Raw genomic sequence first — 23694 nt, forward strand, 5'->3', positions numbered from 1 at the left:
CGCCTATTGGCCGGTCCGGCCCGGCGCGTCACCCGTGGGCACGCCCAGCCCCGCGCGCCCCCGGGCAGCCGGCGGCGAGCCCCGCCCGGCCGGCGCTCATTGGCCCCTGTGAGGCCACGCGTCGTGCCCGCCCCTTCCCCGGTTTCCCCCTCTGCGGGCCGCGCCCACGGGAGCGGGAGAACCGTCTGCGCGAGAGCGCCCGCCGCGCGCTGCCGGCCGCGCCCTACCGGCCGCGCCCTACCCGCCCCGCCTCGCCCGGCCATTGGTGGGCGGGGAGTTAGTCCCGGCGGGGTCGCGGCGCCGGAGCCTGCCGAGGCCGCCCGGGGGTGGTCGGTACCTGCAGCGCGACCCAGAAACGCTCGTTGAAGACATATTTGTGGAATATCTGGCATCCTACTGGGCAGGGGGATTACAGGGGTGAGCAGGAACATAAGAGGTTCCTTAACTAGCGCAGGGTACGATCTAGCGGGGGCGACGGGCACTAACCACACGAATGCAAGTCCAAGCTGTGATGGGTGTAGAGAGAATAAGATGCTCTTGAGGGTGGCGAGGCGGACGTCACCTAGTCAGAGAGGTCAGGGAAGGCATCTCCGAAGAAGTGATGCACACATTGCCTGCTTCCTCCCTACCCCGGCGAGCGCGCACACATATACACACAAACACCCACATCGACCAGCATACCCACCCCATGCACTCCTTAACCTAAAGACAAAGATTACCTTAACTATATCGGCATACCTCTTTTAGTAGCCTGGCCATAGGTACCCTGTAGGTCAACGCCAGGAAAACGACGCTGATCTAGGGGTTCTGTAGGTGACAGGCTAATCCGTCTGTAGGCATGGAGAAGCCCTTGTAAATATCCAGATCTTTCCACTTGGCAGATGGGTCGACACTATTGCCCTCACCTTCAGGAACAAGATAAACAGCGTGTGAAATGACAATTAAATGGCCTGCTGTTTAAATGCGAAGAAGTTTCTTTTAAATATCCTACCGCTTAAACTTTAAAACTTTCATGGTTGATCATTTTTATTTATTCATTTAGAAATATTAGCGGCTGTTTATGAGCTAAATATTGGGGATAGCCAGCTAGACGGAGATCTGCCTTCATAAAGGATCCAGTCTACTAAGGATGAGAAGCAAGTTAACTGATGACAGATGTAGTGAAGCGTAGTTTTATGTTATGTGTAGGCTGCCATGAAAGCCCAGCGAAAATCAGATTGGGAGTGTAAATGTCTTCTGGGAAATAGTACTTGAGCTTAGTATTGAAAGAAAGGTAGAAATGGCAGAATGAATGAGTTTAGAGAGGAGAGGGTAAGACAGATATTCCAAGCACAGGCACATGGAACCATTACAGGAAGGTGGGATGTTTTTAAAGGCTGGAAGAACTTTCACGTGGCTGATGCAAAAAGATTGCATAGTCAATAGCAGGAGATGGAGCTAGATAATGAACAGGGACCACATCCTGAAGCACCTTGGGTAAGAAGCCAAGGAATTTTTACCTGGATATACAAAAGTTAAAGAGCCAGTGGCTTAATAAGATTAAACAAGCCTTGGGAGTCCACAGTCGCCTAGAAGACACTTAAAACAAAGAGGATCATGGGGTGCCTGGGCGGCTCAGTGGGTTAAACCTCTGCCTTCAGCTCAGGTCATGATCCCAGAGTCCTAGGATTGAGCCCCACATAGGGCTCTCTGCTCAGCAGGAAGCCTGCTTCCCCCCACCCTCTGCCTGCCTCTCTGCCTACTTGTGATCTCTGTCTGTCAAATAAATAAAATCTTTAAAAATAAAATAAAATAAAAATTTTTTTAAAAAGAGGATCAGGTCGGAGACATTACAGAGGGAGAACCTATAAATGGAAGCAACTATAACCCATATGCCCTCCGGGTCTCCCTACCCTGAAGAGATCTAAGTACATTTGGCCTTCCCATTTCTGAATCTTAACTGTATTGGGCTTCTCTCTGTCCTCATTCTTCTCCAAAGTATTTCTTTTCAGATCTGTTTGGGTATGTGCAAGCTTTGTTCCTTTTTCTTCAAGAACTCCAAATACCTCAGCACTTAGTGATGCTCAGTTAAGTTTACCCAGCTACCTTTCCCTCCCTGGGGAAGCTCCCTCACTGCCATTCCCACCACATAGTTTTCCCCAACTTTTGTAGCCCCTCAATCCACAGCATCTCTTTGGGAGTACAGCCCTACCAAGCCAATCTGTATCCCTCACCTTCCCTGGGAATCTAGGGAGCAAAAATTCCTTCATCATACTATTACAACTGACTAGAAAGGGGGAAAAGAGACTAGGATCCTAGATGATGACAATATTCAGAAAGCATCCAGGGGAAGAAGCTTGGCTGAAAAGGCATGAATTCTGTTACAATGAGACTGAGGCTAAAGTACCTGGGGGACATTTAGTGGGCAGTTGGGCATATGGCCTAGAACTCGGAAGAGAAGCCTGAACAGGACCTAGAGGAATGTGAGTTTTCAATAAGACCCTATTAACTGCAGCTGTGATTGCAGATAAGGTCACCCAGGGAAAGCACACAGCCCAGGAAAAACAGTACACAATAAACCCAGCCACTCGGGCATTTACGGGAGGAGAGTCCCAAGGGAGCCAATAAATTGCACTCAAGAGAAGCTGAGCTCTGATAGCAAAGACCAGGGACCTAGGGGAGAAGCCAAGAAAAGAAGGGACAGCTAGGAGATCAAGTGGCTCAGGACAGGCAAAAGGAGGAAGGGAAGAACCAATTTGTTTTGTCCACTTGGGGCTCAACTGATGACTCATTCATTGTGGAATGAAAGGGGCAAAAACCGGATTAGAGAGGGAGCGGGGAAGTCAGGAGCCAAGGGAGCAAATCAGATTTATCTTTGCCGGAAGCTTGCCTGGGAAGAGAAAAAGATAGGATGGTACCAAGAATATTTGTTGTGTTTGATTTTCAGATGGGAGAGGTGTGAGCAAGTTTATGGGCTTAAAGATACAGGTGAAGATGGTGGGCTGGGGGATCAGATCTACAGCCTTAAGAAACTGGAGCCAGTAGCTCTTTTCCTAAAAGGGCAAGGAGGGAAAGCCGGGACATAAACACAAGAGCTTAAGTTAAGGAACTCCCTACTTCACAGCCTCGGTTTTCTTACAGAAAAAGAAAGGGCTTTTCTAAAGTAAAGCCCTCTGTTGAAAATGAGCAAGATGTTGAGGTAAAAAGGAAAAGGGGAGTGGGAGACTCTCTAAAGCTTCTTAGGGATTGGCAAGCAAAAAAAAATTGTGTAATTTTCACCCGCAATCCACAGGACCCCTGTATGGAACTGGGGAGGATGAATTAGGAGACTTGCTCCAAGGTGGAGGTCCTGCTTGGCTGAGCCCGAGAGAGCAACAAAGAAGCAAGAAGGTTAGTGGGGAGTGCACAATCCTAATACCGGCTGCAAGAACTGGGTCAGAGTTCCTCTTAGCTTCAATAGAGTTGTACCTAATCTGTAAAGCTACCCTGTCCACCTAGACTTTGAATGTCACTTTTTGTCACAGCACCTCAAGAGTTCTCCTCTCTTCCCACACCCCCAGCTTCCCTGCACCCTCCATACATTTCTCAAGCAATCATTCTTCCCCTATTTTTCCCTCCAAATCCTTTTTGGAATAATAGTATAAAAAAATTTATGAGCTGTCTTCCCTTTGCTGTTAAGTTGTGGTGAGTCCCTGGGCCATCACTTCCTGTCTTACAGTCGTCTCACCCACCCCTCCAAAATATAGAGTCTGGGCTCTACCTCCAACCTCCACTAAGACCAGTTACTGAAGTTTACCATATCCAACCCAAATTAATCATACCTCTTCTTACTCAGCCTCTCTCTCTGTGTAGCATTTGATGCTGAACATTTCTGGCTTCTAAACCTCCTCCACACTCTTGGTTTCTACCACCCAGCCTTATCCAACCTTCTCTGGGGAGTTTGATAAAACTTATTTTCTCTCCCATCCCTAAAGGGCTGCTGACCCCTCTAGCTCTCTCCACTGATGCCTTCTTCCTCAGTTGTCTCATACTCCTTAGATCCCAAATGCCACTTCAAGTCTTTATTCTAACTGCTGGCAGAACATATCTAAATATAGTTAAAATAATAATAAAGGTTATCATTAACATAATTGTCTAGTCCTTCCCTTTTCAAATTTCAAAGTGCTTTCACATCATCTCATTGCCTCAGAAAGAGCAAACACAGCCCCTATTTTATAATTATGGACGCTGGAGTTCAGAGACCTGTTCAAGCCCAAACTAATCTGTACCTCCTTTCTTATCTCACTTTCTTATCTCTGCCAGCGGCAAAAAGTATCTTAATCTCCAGGGCAAAAACCTTTCACCAGTTTTAATTCCCTTCTCCCAGTATCTCAGGTGTGCCTTCTTTAGTCGAATCTGCCATTTTGGAGATCCACACACAACTTCACTCTATCAAGATAACAAGCCTAAGGATGGTCCTCCCAACTTGGCTGACCAGCTACCATCAGTGCTTCCTGCTTGCTAACCACTAACTTGAGTTCCAAGAAAACTTTCATCCCAAAAATCCTTTTTTTTTTTTTTTTAGATTTTATGTATTTATTTGACAGAAATCACAAATAGGCAGAGAGGCAGGCGGCGGCGGAGGGGGGGGGGCAGAGAGGCAGGCAGCGGGGGGGGGGGGGCAGGAGGGGCAGAGGGCCGGCGGCGGGTGGGGGGGGGCCTGCGAGGGGGGCGGGGGGATGTGGCTTGAGGGGGGGGAAGCAGTCTCCCCACCGAGCAGAGAGCCTGATGTGGGTCTCAATCCCAGGACCCTGAGACCAGGACCCGAGCCAAAGGCAGAGGCTTAACCCACTGAGCCACCCAGGTGCCCCCCTGAAAATCTTTTTAATTTATGAGAAAAGAATTACAGGTTTTCCAGAAACTATTCCATGTTTTTTGTGGGGTTTTTTGTTTTTACTTCCTGAATGTTTTCACTTAAATCATCCTGTGCCCACAATGGGCTGGGTTACAGGAAGACCAGCCCGTTGGGACCTCTGCTCTCAGAGTTCATGGTCTGATAAGAAACGTGTCCATATGTCCCTCAGAAAGAATGTTATAATTAAGTTTAACCATAGTAAGTACCTCCCTTTGCCAGGGGCCATGGGAGTGGTAGGGCAGGCCACACGGAACCAGCGTTTAAGGAGTTCCTGGCCACGCAGAAGAGACAGGAAGACACTGAAACAGAGGAATCCTAGGTTTTTGTGACATTCTTGGACCAGCAGTCACAGTAACCTCGGGGTTCTTGGCACACGTCTGTCTGGCAGGGGCTGGGCAGAGCCTCTGGAAGCTGAGTTATTCCAGGAGCAGTGAGGGAAACGTTTGTGGGTGAAGGAGAAAGAAAAGAAGGTGAAAAACAGATGGGCTCTGGGGAGGGCAGAGGTGAGAGTCAGTCCACAGGGTAGAGAAACTGCTAGTATGGTGGCTTGGTATGGGAGGAAAGCCTAGTCAGTTTGAATACGAAAACGAAGGAAAACCCTCCAAACCGGTGTACAGTCCCTCAAAACACAGTACAGGCGTGGTAAAACTTTTGTGCATTTTTTTTATCATAGCAAATACAGAAAGGTACAAAGAAAATAAACATTTATTTATGACAGAATGACTATCAACATTTTCGCCATACATAATTTATTCAAATGGATTGTTTCTGTGGAATCAGAGTTCGGCAAATGGATGGGCTTCCAAATGGGGGAGAATGAATTTTGGAGTTTCCTTCAGCAATGTTATGTTTAAAAGTTGCCAGCCTTCAAAGCAAATTTTATCTGATGCAAAATGGGTTTATTCGGGGATAACAGGAATTACAATTCAGGACACGCAAGCTGTAGCAAAAGCCGCAGGCAAGTGCAGAGAACAAAGGACAGGAATGCTCTTTTAGAGAGGGAAGGGGGGAGTTGGGAAAGGCTGTTACGAACCAAAAGTCCACTAAAGTAAACTGTGAGTTGGAAGTGTTGTGGCTTTTCATTGGCTTAGCTGTGACAGTCTTGCCTTGTGGGGGCCATTGCTGGACAAGGAGACAACCTTTCTTTCTCTTGCTGAGGTAGTAATGTTGGGTCCGTAATCAAAGGAACGAGACTAATACAAAGCGAAAGTCAAGCAAAGCTTTATTTCGCGCCAATCATCGAGAATCAAACCGACCGTCCAGGGCCGCCTCTTAACAGAGAGGGCGACCCCTCTCAGCCTCACAGACTAACTTTTTTAGGGCAAAGGCCATGTGGTTGAGCCTGGCCACACACAGGTGGCCAATGAGATTGTAACACACAGAGAGAGCTGCACAGTCATGCTAGGTCACAAATGGGTGGCCAATTGAATTACAATTTACCCCATAGTAGCTAGTTGAACTAGCCTATCACCTTGGTCAGAATTGGAGCCCAAAAGAGTGGGGGGTAGGGTCAGTTTAAGTTTTACTGCATAAACAACAAAATCACTGTTTAACTGGATGGAATCACTCTGGGTAAATAGGCCCTTACAGTAAAGTGGGTTTCCTCCTGTTGAGAATGCAAGGTACCTAACAACAACAAAAATGCAAGGTACTTCACTTCTCTTCCTGATGGGTCTACAAAGTCTGCAATCAGTGGTAGGGTCTGAGGGCTCCCCTTCTGGCCTCCCAACTACATTTTATTTTTTTTTTTTAGGATTTTATTTATTTATGACAGAGATCACAAAAGGGGGAGTGCTGTGAATTGTGTAAGATGCAAATAATACATTATGTGTTAATAATAAATAAATAAAAATTTTAAAAAATTAAGACATATTGAAATTTATAAATAAATAAATAAATAAATAGCAGGCCATTCCTATTACGGCATTCTTTGTAGCCTTTAAAATAACCTCTGAGGGAGCAAATGTAGAATATAAAATAATTTACCTCACTACTTTGAAGTTCAGTGAATAATTCTGATAGGTGATCAACAGTTTTAGGAGGCTATATTCTTTTTAAAAAGATGTTATTTATTTGTTTGAGAGAGAAGAAGAGAGTAAGAGAGCGGGGGGAGAGGGCCGAAGCTAACTCCCCACTGAGCAGGGAGCCCAACATGGGGCTGGATCCCAGTGGTGTGGTTTTGGAATATAGGTGAGGTTCAGTGGGGTGGAGTCCAGAACCAACGATCAAGAAAGATTTCCTGAGAAATCTTTGGTGCAAAATGGTGGCTTATTAAAGCACGGGGACAGGACCATGGGCAGGAAGAGCTGCTACCCTGGACTGTAGGGGGGAGTTGTGATTATATACTATAGGGATGGAGGAGGTAAGGAAAAAGGGAGGTTCTGCAAGAACTTTCGTGTTAAAGAAGACACACAGGATACCATAGGCTTTGCTCTTTGTCAAGTTAAGGTTGCTTTTCCTTCTAGTAAGCCATTAACAGTAAGAGAGTTGGGAGCTCCTCCTATCACCTATCCCTACCAGTGAGCTGTAGGTTTAAAAGAAATTCAGTTTTATTTACATTTCCTTCTGCCTCAGCCTCCCTCAGTTTTATGGGGGAGCATGATGTTAGGGCTTGAGAAAACTGAGTTATGGGTCTCTAGAAATTAGGCTGTTGGTAAGAAAGCTTCTTCCTTGTAAATCACCAGGATATTTGTAAGCTGAAGGAGACTCGGGTCTTGCAGGATTGTGATCTGTACAAGTTAACTATTTGTTTTTCCTTTACAGCAGCCAAGAGTGCCTGAGGAATGTCACAAATATCCCATGGTGGGGGTGGCTTATAGGGTTTCAGCTTCTGCTTTGTCCTCAGATTGTCTTCCATTCCCTCATCACCTCACCAGGACCGTTAGATCATGACCTGAGCTAAAGGCAGATGCTTAACCGACTGAGCCACCCAGGCTCCCCTAGGATGCTGTACTTTTAAAGTCTAAAATTCATATGCATGGGATTTGACTACTTAGGAAGATATTTGAACTGATTAGTAGCTCACCTATGAGACAAAATTCTACAAAATAATCATTTGATAAAGTAAAATAACTTCCCTCTACGACTCTGAAAATTATATCAAATAGGATTTGGACCAGGCTATTTAATCTAGACATAATTAACTAAGGTCTGGAAGAGCTTGTCCAAAACTTAAGGTGGAGGTGGTTTCCAACTATTGGCTCGAAAATGCATTTCTGCTCATTAAAGCTAACTGGTGTTTTCAGTCATTAATGCTAGATCTAGTTGGGCTTCCTACTGCTGAATTTCAATCCCATATGGAACAGATATTATGCAGGACAGGGATTTAGGTGCCTTGAATCATGATGTCATTTCATAATAATTTTATAAATTATTTGTACAACAAAAGCTGGATTATCTGACATTGTCCTAAGAAGTCCTAGGAATATTTGGTTGTCTCTAATGTGCTACCAAAATAAATCTTTATGCTAGTTGACTATTAATACTGAAATTCAGCCAGTATCAACACATTTTGAAGACATGTCAGGGTCATCTCAAAGTCTTTAGCTAAGTGGAGGAAGGGAAAAAAATAAATCTTTCTCCTAAAATTCAAAAATAAGAGAAGCTTAAGAGATTCATAAGATAATCCTTTTTAAAGAAATAAAATGTGATTTAGGATACAGGGCTGTTGGATTTTATGCAGGGGATGTATTCTTAAAGACTTTATATAATTTAAAACATTAATTCAAAACAGAGCCTGACAAAGGGTGGCCTTTATTTTTGCTTTCTTCTAAAGAAGAAATGTCATGTAGCAATACTTAAATGGAATTTACTAAGCCAACTTCTTTTAGAATATATGATTCCTGATTATTTTTTAATTTGGGAGGATTTTCATTGTTTCAAACTTTGCATGTTAAGCATAACTTAATATCTTTATAATGCTCTATTTCAAATACAATGAAAAATACATTAAATGTGATTACACTACAGAAGAAACCAAAGGAGGTTATAGAAAAGGAAAAGAAACTGAAGGACATTCATTAAAATAATCTGGTTTGGTTACCCACTGCAATTTTTCCTTCATAATATTTGCAGCATATATGATAAAGAACCAATTTGCCTAATAATATACAAAGAATTCTTATAAGTCAACAATAAAAAAGATAAATTAGGGACATAAATCCTTCTCTCTACAGAATCTTCAGTAAAATCCACTTTAATCCTTAAAAAAAGATAAACTATATTTTTAAAAGGGTAAAAGAAATGAAAAAAAAAAGTGTTTCACAGAAGAAATACATCCTATAAAGACTGATAAATAGCCAGTGTTATCATAGGTGGGGGTCAAGGATGGGAAAAGACTTTAATCCCTGTTAATGAGGATGTAAATTGTTACAACCTCCAAAAGAGGGTAATTTTGGCCATCTATGTGAGAACCAGAAATTTCACTTGTGGGAATTTGACCTAAGGAAATTAAGCCAAAAGGAGGAGCAAATGTCCATGAACATTGTTTACAAGGCCCAGGATGTGGCTGCCAGCTCACCCATGAAGACTGACTCAGGTTTTCCAGATGCCAACTAGCACACCTTAACTGACCCTTCAGCAGCTCCCACCAGGAATCCAGCACAAAGAAAACACAGGGATTTCTGTAGCTGCTCTGGACTGGGTAAGAACATAGGTGGGATGTCACATCTCCCAGAGGCATTTCACTGAAAAACCCCCCAAAGATCTGCCTCTTCACTTGGGCCTCTGGCCAACCCTGTGGCTCCTCCCAGATCACTATTATTCAGGAAAACTGGTAGTCCTCCTTAAAAGCCAGCCCCAGGGGCTGGCATTCCCGCTATAGTCACAGCTTACCAGACCACCTCTGCCTGGGAGACAGGATTGCTTGCAATAGCCACTAAGAACCTGAAAATGTCCCCGGTATTATGTTGGTAACCCTGAAAAGCTAGGCCATGAGTGTCAATGTGCTCATATAGGGGGTCAGACAAATTATGACACAATTATCGAATGGACTAGCTTTCAAAAGGAACGAGTAGGATCCATTTCAGACTAAAACAGAATGATGTCTAAGAGATACAACTAAAGAGAAAAGACTTGCAGAAGAGGATACAGGCCTTCTTGTACACAGAGGTACCCCAATGTCTGAAACAATGTCTCGAACAAAGGAAGTGCTTGATTATCTGTTGAATGGATGCAAGTTTGTAAAGAGAAAAGTCTAGAAGGCTTATAATCGTGTCTACCATGTTCCCTGCAGGCTTCCAGAAGCTGGAAAATTACCTAGTAGCTCAGGTAATCCTATAGCATGTCTTTAAAAAATACACAACAGTTACAGCAGCTAACCCTGAGAAGAGGAAGACAGCAGGAGGAAGGAAAAGAGACCACTTTTTGCTTTATGTGGTCCTATGTTCTGTAGCTTTGCTTTTCTTTTTTTTAAGATTTTATTTATTTAGGGGCGCCTGGGTGGCTCAGTGGGTTAAAGCCTCTGCCTTCTGCTCAGGTCATGATCTCAGGGTTCTGGGATCAAGCCCCGCATGGAGCTCTCTGCTCAGCGGGGAGCCTGCTTCCTCCTCTCTGCCTGCCTCTCTGCTTACTTGTGATCTCTGTCAAATAAATAAATAAAATCTTTAAAAAAAAAAAAAAAAGATTTTACTTATTTATTTATTTGACAGAGAGAGAGAGAATGATCACAAGTAGGCAGAGAGGCAGGCAGAGAAAGAGGGGAAACAGGCTCCCCGCTGAGCAGAGAGCCCAACGTGGGGCTCAATCCCAGGACACTGAGATCATGACTTGAGCCGAAGGCAGCGGCTTAACCCACTGAGCCACCCAGGTGCCCCTGTTCTGTAGCTCTTCTTACAAGTATGTAACATGATGGCAACCATTTACATAGTATAGAAAGATAGCAGAAAGCTTGAAGTTTTTAGAAAAATATGGGTAAACAGTAGCCAGACTATGGAAAGAGCCCAAATGTCTATCAACAGATGAATGGATAAAGAAGATGTGGTGTATATATATATATATATATATATTATTCCACCATCAAAAAAAAAAAAAAAAGAAATCTTGCCATTTGCAACAATATGGATGGAACTAGAAGATATTATGCTAAGCAAAATAAGTCAATCAGAGAAAGATAATTATCATATGATCTCACTCATATCTGGAATTTAAGAAACAAAGCAGAGAATCATAGGGGTAGGGAAGGAAAAATAAAACAAAATGAAATCAGAGAGGAAGACAAACCAAAGAGACTCTTAATCATAGGAAACAAACTAAGGGCTCTGGGGAGAGAGGGATGGGGATGAGATTACTGGGTGGTGGACACTGGGGAGGGCATGGGGTGTAATGAGCACAGGGTATGATAGAAAACTGATGAATCACTGAACTTTACCTCTGAAACTAATAATACACTATATGTTAATTGAATTTAAATTTTAAGATTTTATTTTTTTTTTTATTTGTCAGAGAGAGAGCGAGCGAGAGCGAGCACAGGCAGACAGAGTGGAAGGCAGAGTCAGAGGGAGAAGCAGGCTCCCTGCGGAGCAAGGAGCCCGATGTGGGACTCGATCCCAGGATGCTGAGATCATGACCTGAGCCGAAGGCAGCTGCTTAACCAACTGAGCCACCCAGGCGTCCCTGAATTTAAATTTTAAAAAATATATGGGCAAAATAAGTGTATGTCCTACAATCTGTTATCCTTCTAATCTCGATTTAACTACTTCACTCCAGCCATTTTGTTCTAAGTCTCTAAGTGATCTAAGAAAAACTTAAACTTAGCAACTGTATGACTCCTTCACTATGTCGGTTTACAAGAACAATCCTTTCCACATCTATTTCTAGGTCCACACGTGTTACGTCTGGAGTAATCGGAATTTTGTGTACCTAAAAACTCCCGTTCCTCCAACACATGAAGTATCTAAAGCTTTTAACATGGCACAAATTAATATTCAGGGGTTGTATGAAAAGGACGCCGGTGGGTGATGTGGAAAGTAGAGAGTGTCCCTTTTTAACCTTCAGTGGAGTGCTGCTGATGCAGTGACAGTGGGAGAGGAGTTGACCCGAAATGTCCTTGCTGCCCCAGTCGGTGTGAGCCATGTGACCTTCAGGCACTGCCATCACAAGTCTGTGAGTCTCCTTAACTCTCCTCGCACTGCACACAGAGAGCGTCTCACCCACCCTTTCCACCACCCTTTACCGCTGAGGTGTCCCAGAAGTCTTGGGGGGTGAGGGGAGGTGACTTCACCCCTAAAGCGACAGAGGGGCCAGCAAGAACAATTGGCACATTTATTTGAAACCCCATTCTAAATTTGCATTCTGTTCAAAACCATATATCTGCATTTGTTTGTTTGTTTTAAGATTTTATTTACTTGGGACGCCTGGGTGGCTCAGTGGGTTAAGCCTCTGCCTTCAGCTCAGGTCATGATCTCAGGGTCCTGGGATTGAGCCCCACATGGGCTCTCTGCTCAGTAGGGAACCTGCTTCCCCCTCTTTCTGCCCGCTGCTCTGCCTACTTGTGATCTCTCTCTGTGTCCAATTAATAAATCTTTTTTTTTTTTTCCTTCACTTTCATATTTTTTTTTTATTTTTATTTCCAGCATAACAGTATTCATTATTTTTGCACCACACCCCGTGCTCCATGCAATCCGTGCCCTCTATAATACCCACCACCTGGTACCCCAACCTCCCACCCCCCGTCCCTTCAAAACCCTCAGATTGTTTTTCAGAGTCCATAGTCTCTCATGGTTCACCTCCCCTTCCAATTTCCCCCAACTCCCTTCTCCACTCTAAGTCCCCATGTCCTCCATGCTATTTGTTATGCTCCACAAATAAGTGAAACCATATGATAGTTGACTCTCTCTGCTTGACTTATTTCACTCAGCATAATCTCTTCCAGTCCCGTCCATGTTGCTACAAAAGTTGGGTATTCATCCTTTCTGATGGAGGCATAATACTCTATCCCCAGGGGTACAGGTCTGTGAATCACCAGGTTTACACACTTCACAGCACTCACCAAAGCACATACCCTCCCCAATGTCCATAATCCCACCCCCTTCTCCCAAACCCCCTCCCCCCAGCAACCCTCAGTTTGTTTTGTGAGATTAAAAGTCACTTATGGTTTGTCTCCCTCAGATTTTATTTACTTATTTTAGAGAAAGATAATATGGGGGGGTGCAGGGGACAGAGAGAGAGGGAGAAGCAGACTCTGTGCTGAGTAGGGAGCCTGAATGGGGTTCGATCCCAGGACCCCGAGATCATGACCTGATCCAAGGCAGCAGGGAGATGTTTCACTGGCTGAGCCACCTAGGAGCCCCTACATCTGCTTCAGTATAAAAGTACGTAAGTATTTTCCCCCACAACCTCCCAAATAAATCCTCTGTGCCAGGAAGATGGGACCTGCGAAGATGGTGGTTTCAAGCATCCCCAGCACACACACCAACTGAGATTTGAGTTGCAAACTGATGGCAGCCTGTCCTACTTCACCTTCTGCTCAGACTTGATTATCAAAGTTAGCTCCCAGGACTCCAGGATTCCCAGACTTCAGTCATCCACACACACCATCCCCCCCCCACCACCACCACAGGGCTGTCTCATCACTCTTCTTGCTACTCAGAAAGCACAGAAAGCATCTCTTTCTTCCTTCTGCATTTGGCACGAACTGCTGTACCATGTTCTCCCAAATCTCCATAGTTGGGACAGCCCCCTCTGACTAGTGTAGTGCCCACACCTGCTGGTGGTCCCACACTCACAACGACACGTCTCCATGTATAAACATGATGTGCTGCTCCCACCTCTATGCCTGGAATTTCTTTACCACTCACCTCTAAATGGCCCACTCATGTTCTTCCAGACCCAGCTTAAGTTTTCCTTCTCAAATGTAATGATTCCCTGCTCTTCAAGAATGAGGAGGCAGCTAACTAATAATTTGGCAGGTCGCTTGATTTTTTTTTTAAAGGTTGTCTTTATTTATTTGACACACAGAGAGAAAGAGAGACCACAAGTAGGCAGAGAGACAGGCAGAGAGAAGGGGGGGGGAAGCAGACTCCCCGCTGAGCAGAGAGCCTGATGCTGAAGGCAGAGGCCTGAGATCATGACCTGAGCTGAAGGCAGAGGCTTAAACCACTGAGCCACCTAGGCGCCCCAGGTCGCTTGATTTTTTTTTCTCACATTTTGGGTCATGCCTTACCTCTGGTCCCTAAGCCCCCCTGAAAACATCTCCCCCAGCGCCTTCTCCCACTCCCCCAGCGCCATGCCAAGTCCCTGTCTTGGTCCCTGACTACCTTGTCTCTCCAGCCCTTCCAGTGATCCTGGCCCTGAACCCCAGCCCTTTCCTGCTTTCATGCTGGTCCTCCCTGATGCCCACCTACAGCTTCTTCCCCGGAGCCAGGGCGTCCTGCCCCTTGTAGCCTCCTCATGGTGGGCTCTGGGTTCCAAACCTTCCCAAGCAGATAGAACATTGGTTACTACATTTCTGAATCCTGTACACTTCAACCAAATGAATTAAACGTAGGCTGTTTCCATAAGTGAATAATGGCATCTCAAAGATGGGTCTATGCAGCCTCTATTAAAAGAGCACACAGTCTACTAGAGAAAATGGGCCGGGAGAGGCAGGGATTCTTTAACTGCCTGTGATGTGAGAGTGTCAAGGAGACAGAAGGAGCAATATTTGGCCTGGGCCTCGAAAGGTGTGTTATGATTCCTTGGCCTGAAGTTGGAAATGGTGGGGGGGGGGGGGGGGACATGGGGAGACATTCTAGACAGAAGAAACTGCCTTGACAGTGAAAACATGAAAGGCCAAAGCCTCTTGAAAATACCAGACACACTAGCTCAGTTCAGGACTGAGTTTTCACTAAATCTTTCCTGTTATGATATGTTTTCCTAGTTCCAGATAAAAGAAAACATTTTAAAGAACAGGGTAGAGCTTGGGCATGTTCTCTTGCAAATCCTTACTGGAGGGTAAACCTGATCCTTTATTGTAAATATCCCAAAGTGAATTAAAGGATAATTTAATGATTCATGTGGGTTACCAAACTGGTTCATTCACTATGGAATGAGAAAAAGGAAGACTAAATGAGTCATCTTTATGCTCTATAGACTGAGTAAAAAACGAAGGACCCTGATCTTGACCCATGAAAGGTCTCAGAAAGCAATTCTTTTCTCTTTTTTTTTTTTTTTTTGAAGATTTTATTTATTTGACACAGAAAGAGACAGCAAAAGAGAGAATACAAGCAGGGCAAGTGGGAGAGGGAGAAGCTGGTTCCCTGCTGATCAGGGAGCCTGATGCAGGGCTCGATCCCAGGACCCTGGGAGCATGACCTGAGCCAAAGGCAGATGCTTAACAACTGTGCTACCCAGGCAACCCTCACAAGGCAATTCTTTTAAAAATTTTTTTATTTTATTTTATTTTTAAAGATTTTATTTATTTATTTGACAGACAGAGATCACAAGTAGACAGAGAGGCAGGCAGAGAGAGAGGAAGGGAAGCAGGCTCTCTGCTCAGCAGAGCGATGTGGGACTCGATCCCGGGACCCTGGGATCATGACCTGAGCTGAAGGCAGTGGCTCAACCCACCGAGCCACCCAGGCGCCCCAAAGATTTTTTTATTTTAAAGAGAGAGAGTGAGTGCACATGCAAGGTGGGTGGGGGGAGAGAGGCAGAGGGAGAGGGAGATCTCCTTTCCCTAACTTAGGTTAGCCATTGATTCTCACCTGGATAAACCAAAGGTGCAACACAACTAACATATTCTCTGGTTGGGTAGAAGGTAGGGGAAGTCAGTTATTTTCTACATTGAAAAATGTTGGGGCATCTGGTTGGTTCAGTCAGTGGAGCATGAGACTTTTTTTTTTTTTTAAGATTTTATTTATTTTTGCAAAAGAAAGAGAACATGAGTACATACGACCATCGGAGGAAGGCTAAAGGGAGAAGCAGACTGCTGAGCGGGGTACCCGATGAAGGACTCCATCCCAGGACTCTGGGATCATGGCCTCAGCTGAAGGCAGACACTTAACTAACTGAGCCACCCAGGCACCCAGAGCATAAGACTCTTGATCTTGGAGTTATAAGTTCAAGCCCCATGCTCGGTTTAGAGACTATTTTTTAAAAATTTTTTTAAACATTTTTTAAAAAATGTTTAAGGGTGCCTGGACAGTGCAAACAGTTAAGTGACTGACTTTTTGATTTTGACCCCAGGTAGTGATCCCAGGGTCGTGAGATCGAGCCCTGTGTCGGGCCCTATGTTCAGCGTGGACTCTGCTTGAGATTCTCCCTCCTTCTCCCTCTGCCCCTCCCACTTGGACTTTCTCTCTCTCTCTCTCTCGAATAAATAAATCTTTAAAAATAATGTTTAACTGCTATGTTCTTGCAGGACAGATGGAACTATAGGCTACATTTCACCATGCACGTCAACGGTTCACATACTGGATGGTTCTAACATGTTTCTCAGAATTACAAAGGTATTTCACACCCCCCCCAGGAATTTGGGGGTGCAGTGCATATTCCTTTGGGCACCTCCCACAGTGCCACCCAACTTTGTGCAAATGAGCAGTGGTGACCTCCATACTTCCTCTCCCTGTCTTGTCCCTGAACCCAGTCCTTCCTCCTCACTACTGTAGGAGTGAACTTTCTAAGAATCTTTCCATGATTCTTTACTATCTCAGCACGACCGACAAGGTTCTGATCTGCCCCATCTCTCCCCCACACACTGAAAGATTACTACTCTCTACGGAACACACCCTCTCAGTACCTTGTGCCTACACGAAGGAACTGTTCTTCCTTCTGTCAGGAAGCCCGTGAGTCCCCACCCTCCCTTGCATCCTGCTGAACTCCAGTTCACCTTGCAAGGGTGAGCTCCATGTTGCCTCTCTGTCTCCTTCAGACCCCAAGCAGCCCTCCCCTCTCACACCCACCACAATGAGCCAGCGCATAACTCACCCCACCCCTACAGCACCTTCTACCTACACTGTCACTGTCCCTGCGCTGTCACAGCTGCCCCACCATTCGGAGAGCTCCTGAGGACCAGCCCTAGGCTTTTTCATCTTTTTTTTTTTTATGATTTTATTTATCTATTTGAGAGAGCTAGACAGCACAGGTGGGGAGGGAGGGCAGGGAGAGATGGAGAGGTTCCCTGGATGCGGGGCTCAATCCCAAGACCCTAAGATCATGACCTGAGCCAAAGGCAGAGGCTTAACCCACTGAGCCACCCCAGTTTCCCCCATGGGCCTTTTCATTTTTATGTCACCTGCAGTGCCTAGGACAAAACGCATTCTCGATAAATGTTTGTTGAAGGAATAAACAAAAGAATGAAGAGCTCGTAGAATATTTTACCAACAATAGCATCAGGAAAATAAGCACACAATTTCACAAAGTCACTGCTGTTAAGAATAAAATTAATTTTTAAAAATAGTGCCATATTGGGATGCCTGGGTGGCTTAGTTGGTTCAGCATCTGCCTTTGGCTCAGGTCATGACCCCCAAGATCCTGGGATGGAGTCCCGCATCAGGGTCCTTGCTCAGTGGGGAACCCACTTCTCCCTCTCCTTCTGCCTGCCACTCTCCCTGCTCATGCCTTCTCTCCACCCCCCCATCTCTGACATAAATAAATAAATAAATCTTTAAAAATAAAAAAAATAAAAAGAGTGGTATATTATACTTACATTGGATCTTGCAGGGGAAAAGTCATTTTTTTTAATACAAAGATTTCCGTGATACCATCACCTGACTTAAAAAGATATTAAAAACGTGTCATACTTAAACACCTAATAGCCATGACAAATCAAGCAAGAAATTATCACCTTCTTCTTCCTGTTCTAGCCTGGGATAAAGATAGAAATCAGAAGGTATGAAAATCTGATGACTAGCAAGGAGTTGTTTGGAAGAAAAAAAAGTAAGTGTCTGATTTCCTGATATCACTCTAAGTACTTAATTGGATATGCATCAAACCAACAAACTGGGAGATTTTCCCCTTCTCTGTCAGCTTTTCCTTCCTCCTGCTCAGGCCAGCCCAGCCAAGAGCTCATTTAACGAACTTCATCAATGTGCTGGGCAGGCACCACGCTAGTAAGACTTGCAGCCCGGCCAAGACACGGTCCCCGGACGTAATGGCTCTGACGCAGGCTTACTGGGGAGCCACTGAAGCCCAGATGGGAGGCACCCGGCCCAGCGAGGGACACCACCCATTCCCCAAGGAGCTCATTTTGTCACTTTACTTCATCAGCAGGCTGCCTTTGACTTCATACTTAGAACTTCCACAGAACTTGCATCTTTTTCAAGATGTCCCTAAACCACCCTTTGTGAACAGAGTTCAGCTCTTCTGCCCAGCTTCACGAACATTCGATTCTAGCACTCCCCATTCTAACCAAGAGAATCTCACCACTTCCTAAGTACTATTTGTTCATTCCCGGATTAGTGCCTCTGTAAGCACCCTCCTCTGGCAAGCATCTCTCTCAGGCAGTCCAACGTAGTCCTCTCCTGTAAGTCAGTGGTTCTCAGGCTGGGGTGATTTTGCCCTCCGGGGAGTATTTGATAATATCTGGAGACATGTTTTGTTGTCAGAGCTAAGGACTGCCACTGGCATCCGTTGCTCCTTGGTAGAGACCAGGGATGCTAGGAAACCTTCCACAGCGCACAGGACAGCCCCACCCCACACACAGAATCACCTGGCCCCAAAGTACCAGTGGTACCTAGATTGAGAAATCCTGCTATGAGTTAGTCTATTTCAATCAGGAAATATTCCCAAATTAGCCATTCCCAACTCTGTGTATCCCTTTGCTCTGTACAACCTCAGAACGTATCGAAGTATACGTTGTTCTATATTAACTCGGATATGAGGATAAGAATCAGAGGCTCAAGATCAGATAGGACTTTGAGAGTCACAAAGTCTAACCACTTCCTCGCTGACTTTGCTTTGTAAGTGTCTGTTGCATGTGAAAACCTTGTCTTTCTTCAACTAGATTATAAGTAGTTCTGTTAAAGCCTTCTACATTCATGTGTTCTGCAAACATTTACTGAGCTCCTGTTCTGTACCAAACACCATCCTAGGCACTGGGGAATGCAGTGATAAATAGACGTTATTTCTACCCTTGTGGATCTTAAACTTAGTGGGGGCAGACTTTGTTTTTTAAGTCACATAACTTCTACTGTAATAAGCGCTCTAATAGGAAGAACGTGGTTTACCTTATAACAGAGGTGCCTAACCAGATCTGGGGCATCAGACAACGCTTCTCTGAGGATGGGACCTTTAAATACATAGTAGGCACCCCAACAAAAAGGAGAATTATAGACCAATATCCCTGATGAACGTGCATGCCAAAATTCTTACCAAGATACTAGCCAATAGGATCCAACAGCACATTAAAAGGATTATTCACCGCGACCAAGTGGAATTTATTCCCGGGCTGCAAGGTTGGTTCAACGTCTGCAAATCAGTGTGATACACCACATTAATAAAAGAAAAGATAGGAACCACATGATCCTATTAATGGATGCAGGAAAAGTGTTTGACAAAGTACAACATCCTTTCTTGATTCAAAGTCTTCACAGTGTAAGGATAGAGGGAACATATCTCAATATCATAAAAGCCATCTATGAAAAACCCACAGTGAATATCATTCTCAATGGAGAAAAACTGAGAGCTTTTCCCCTAAGGTCAGGAACACAGACAGGATGTCCACTCTCAGCACTGTTTCTTCATTTTGTTTTTAAAGATTTTATTTATTGAGAGAGAGAGAGCAGAAAGGAAGAGGGAGAAGCAGACCCCTGCTGAGCTAAAATTAACCACTCAGGAAATGACAGGTGTTGGCAATGATGTGGAGAAAGGGGAACCCTCCCACACTGTTGGTGGGAATGCAAGCTGGTGTAGCCACTCTGGAAAACAGCATGGAGGTTCCTCAAATAGCTGAAAATAGAGTTACTGTATGACCCAGCAACTGCACTACTGGGTGTTTACCCCAAAGATACAAATGTAGTAATCCGAAGGGGCACCCATACCCCAATGTTTATAGCAGCCATGTCCACAGTTGCTAAACTATGAAAAGAGCGTAGATGTCCATTGACAGATAAATGGATAAAGAAGATGTATATATAGATACATATATGTATCTATATATATATACATAGATCTATCTATATATGCATATTACATATATATAATATCAAAAAAATGAAATCTTGCCATTTATAATGACATGGATGGAACTAGAGGGTATTATGTTAAGTGAAATAAGTCAATCAGGGAAAGACAATTATATGATCTCATATGTGGAATTTAAGAAACAAAAACCAAGGATCATAGAAGAGGAGAGGAAAAATAAGATGAAATCAGAGAGGGAGACAAACCATTAGAGACTATTAACCACAGGGAACAAACTGAGGGTTGCTGAAGGGGGGAAGGGGATGGGATAACTGGGTGATGGGCATTAAGGAGGGCACATGATGTAATAAGCACTGGGTATGATATAAGACTGATGAATCACTGAACTCTACCTCTGAAAGTAATATATGTTTAAAAAAAAAAAAACCCCACAGGAGCGCCTGGGTAGCTAAGGCATTTAATTGTCTGCCTTCGGCTCAGGTCATAATCCCAGGGTCCTGGGATGGAGCCCCATATTGAGGCTCCCTGCTCAGTGGGGAGTCAGCTTCTCCCTCTCCCACTCGCCCTCTTGTATTCCTTCTCTCGCTGTTACTCTCTCTGTCAAATAAATAAAATCTAAAAAATAAAATAAACCCACATACTAGGCATTCAGTTAGTATTTATTAGATTAATACTAATACTATTATAATACTAAGGGGAAGGCCGAAGGATAAACAGAAGTTATCCAGCTAAAGCATGCAGAAGCCAGAGGGAGACAGCCGGAGAGCTGAAGGACCATGATGGGTTTGAGATGCCCTATGAGACCTCAAGGTGAAGAAACCACAATGGCCATTGGATGTTTATATCCGGAGCCCAGACAGGGAGGCTGGGACTACACCCAGGAAACTCTAACTCCAATATGTTAAGTCAAAAGGGATGAAAGAACCAATAAGAAACTGAGAAGAAGAGAAAACCCAGAAAGCTTTTCAGGAAGAGGACAGCCAACCTGCAAGACTGACCAGGAGGCCCATCCTCTTGCTGCCGTGTCTCCTCAGCATGAGGAAGTGAAGAGCCTAAGCTAATTACAAGGCATCCTAGAGGATGAACAAACTACTATTTTTATATTTCGTTTTTGGGTTTTTGTATTTTTTGTGGTTTATTTTTTGCTTTCTTTTTTTTTTATTTTTATTCATTTATTTGACAGAGATCATAAGTAGGCAAAGAGGAAGGAGAGAGAGAGGAAGGGAAGCAGGTTCCCTACTGAGCAGAGAGTCCGATGCGGGGCTCCATCCCAGGACCCTGGGATCATGACCCAAGCCGAAGGCAGAGGCTTTAACCCACTGATCCACCCAGGCATGCCTGTTTTTATATTTTGAATTAGCATAAAATCTTCTCCTGATGAATCTTCTACTTCAAAGTTGACCGCATGGATTTATCCATCAGGATTAGATTTTGTGGATGTTTTCATTTATGACACTGAAATTTTACCATCATTTTAAAAAATTAAGTCTAGCTAATTTTAGTTTCCTTTTAGGCCTTAGTATCACAGTGTTCTACCAGGTTAGGGCATCAATGAGAAAGAGTTTGAGGCTGGCATCTCAGTAGCTTAATAAATAAAAGATGCATCTGGCAACATACAATTAGATCTTGATAACTGGTGCAAGTGAGGGGGTAGGAATTTGTGAATAAAGTTAATGGAATCTAAAACACCAAGTTCAATCTTTTTTCCAATTAAATACTTTTTTTTCAAATTATATTTTATTTTATTTTATTTTAATTATTTTTTTTAAGATTTTATTTATTTATTTATTTGACAGGCAGAGATCACAAGTAGGCAGAGAGGCAGGCAGAGAGAGAGGAGGAAGCAGGCTCCCTGCTGAGCAGAGAGCCCAATGCGGGGCTCGATCCCAGGACCCTGGGATCATGACCTGAGCTGAAGGCAGAGGTTCAACCCACCGAGCCACCAAGGCGCCCCAATACTTACATTTTTTAAAATTGCTAAACAACAGCGAAATCGGATAGTAATCTCATTCTAAGTTCCTTTTCACCCTGATCTGGAAGCGATGAAGCTGCTAAGAAGCCACTGAAATGAGGAAAAATTAATAAGGTACCCAGATAATCTAGAAACTGAGCAATCAACTCCTCAATAAGGTTAAGTATAACAACCTCTTATTGTATAACATTAGATCCACAAAGAGTACTCTCATTTCTTTTTTTTTTTTTTTAATATTTTATTTGAGAGATGAAGGGAGAGAGAATAAACACAAGTCGGGGAGGGGCAGAGGGAGAGGGACAAGCAGACCCCGCTCATCAGGAAGCCCAATGTGGGGCTCGATCTCAGGATCCTGAGAACATGACCAGAGCCAAAAGCAGACACTTAACTGACTCAGCCACACAGGTACCCTTCCATTTCTAATTCTTTAAGAATGAGTTTTTATTGAGTACCCAACACAAGAATTATGAGACGAGCAAGACAGTATCTTGCCCCGAGACTCCACCAGAGAGACAACGAGCTAAAAGTCTAACTGCAAAGGGCTGACAGAATCACAAAATGGAAGCCCAGAAAAGGGAGTATGTCATTCCAACATGTGTGGCAAATGACAAAAGAGATCACAGAGGGCAGGGTTCCTGGGTGGCTCAGTCGTTAAGCAGCTGCCTTCAGCTCAGGTTGTGATCCCAGGATCCTGCAATTGAGCCCCCACGACGGCCTCCCTGCTCAGCGGGAAGCCTGCTTCTCCCTCTCCCATTCATCCTGTTTGTGTTCCCTCTCTCGCTGCGTCTCTCTCTGTCAAATAAATAAAATCTACTTTAAAAAAAAGAGATCACAGAGGGCTTCATGGAAGATAATGGGAGGTAAGGGAAGAGCATTCTGGGTAAAGGAAGAAAGGAACAGGACCTTTAAGTTACTCTGTGAGCCCAAGTAAAACTCGTGATTAATTTGGCTGAAATGTGCAGATGCATAAGGTAAATGGTGGAAGAATGAGCAGGAAAACCTATTACAGTCAAAACATAGAAAGTCTCAAAGATCTTGAGTATGGACTGTATTTTTCATGAAAATGGAGAGGCTTTCTGAGAACTGAAGTGCCAAGATTGGCTCTGAGTTAGAAATAAAATTGTGGCAACAATATAAATCATGGACTTAGGATAAGAGAGATGGAGACAGGACAAACCCCATTAGGAAGTTATTGAAATGACCAAGTCCAGGATTGCCCACCATGTTCTAAGGAATACTGGTATTCTCAAAAGAAAGGGGTGGAGCTCCTTCTTGGAGAGCTTTAATGCACATTAGCACACAAGCTGCTCTTAGAAGTCCTTTGTTTAACCCAATGTGTCCCAAACTCAGCTGACCAAAGCATCTCTGTTGTTATGGTGATGGTTGTTATAGAATACCTACCAATACTGTGCAAGGCACTAAGGTATAAAACAGAAAGCAACGTGAGTGTACTAGAAGATTAAGTTGAGGAAATCTCCCAGAAAAAAACAAAATGACAAAGAGATGGACAATGGATCTTCTACATGGTGGCTAACTGAACATAATAAAAATATGTTAAACATTTTTTTTTTCTTTTTAAGAGTTTATTTATTTAGTTGACAGAGAGAAACACAGCTAGAGAGGGAACTCAACAGGCAGGGAGCCTGGTGCGGGGCTCAATCTCAGGACCTTGGGATCATGATCCAAGCCTAAGGCAGACACTTAACAACTGAGACACCCAGGTGCCCCTAAAAATTTTTTGAATAAAAAAGAGATGTATGATACTTATCCTGGCTGGAATAAAGACAAA

General features: G+C 44.1%; 1 long non-coding RNA gene across 1 annotated transcript in view; it reads right to left on the minus strand.

The window, feature by feature from the left end:
- Positions 1–288: 288 nt before the first annotated feature.
- LOC116591257 overlaps positions 289–23694 on the minus strand; it is a 36164-nt gene continuing 12758 nt past the window's right edge. Inside the window, exon 3 of the long non-coding RNA XR_004285913.1 lies at positions 289–905. This is a non-coding gene — a long non-coding RNA (uncharacterized LOC116591257). The remainder of the gene's footprint in view (positions 906–23694) is intronic.

Source organism: Mustela erminea, chromosome 5 (assembly GCF_009829155.1).
Source record: "Mustela erminea isolate mMusErm1 chromosome 5, mMusErm1.Pri, whole genome shotgun sequence".
Taxonomy (NCBI): Eukaryota; Metazoa; Chordata; class Mammalia; order Carnivora; family Mustelidae; genus Mustela; species Mustela erminea.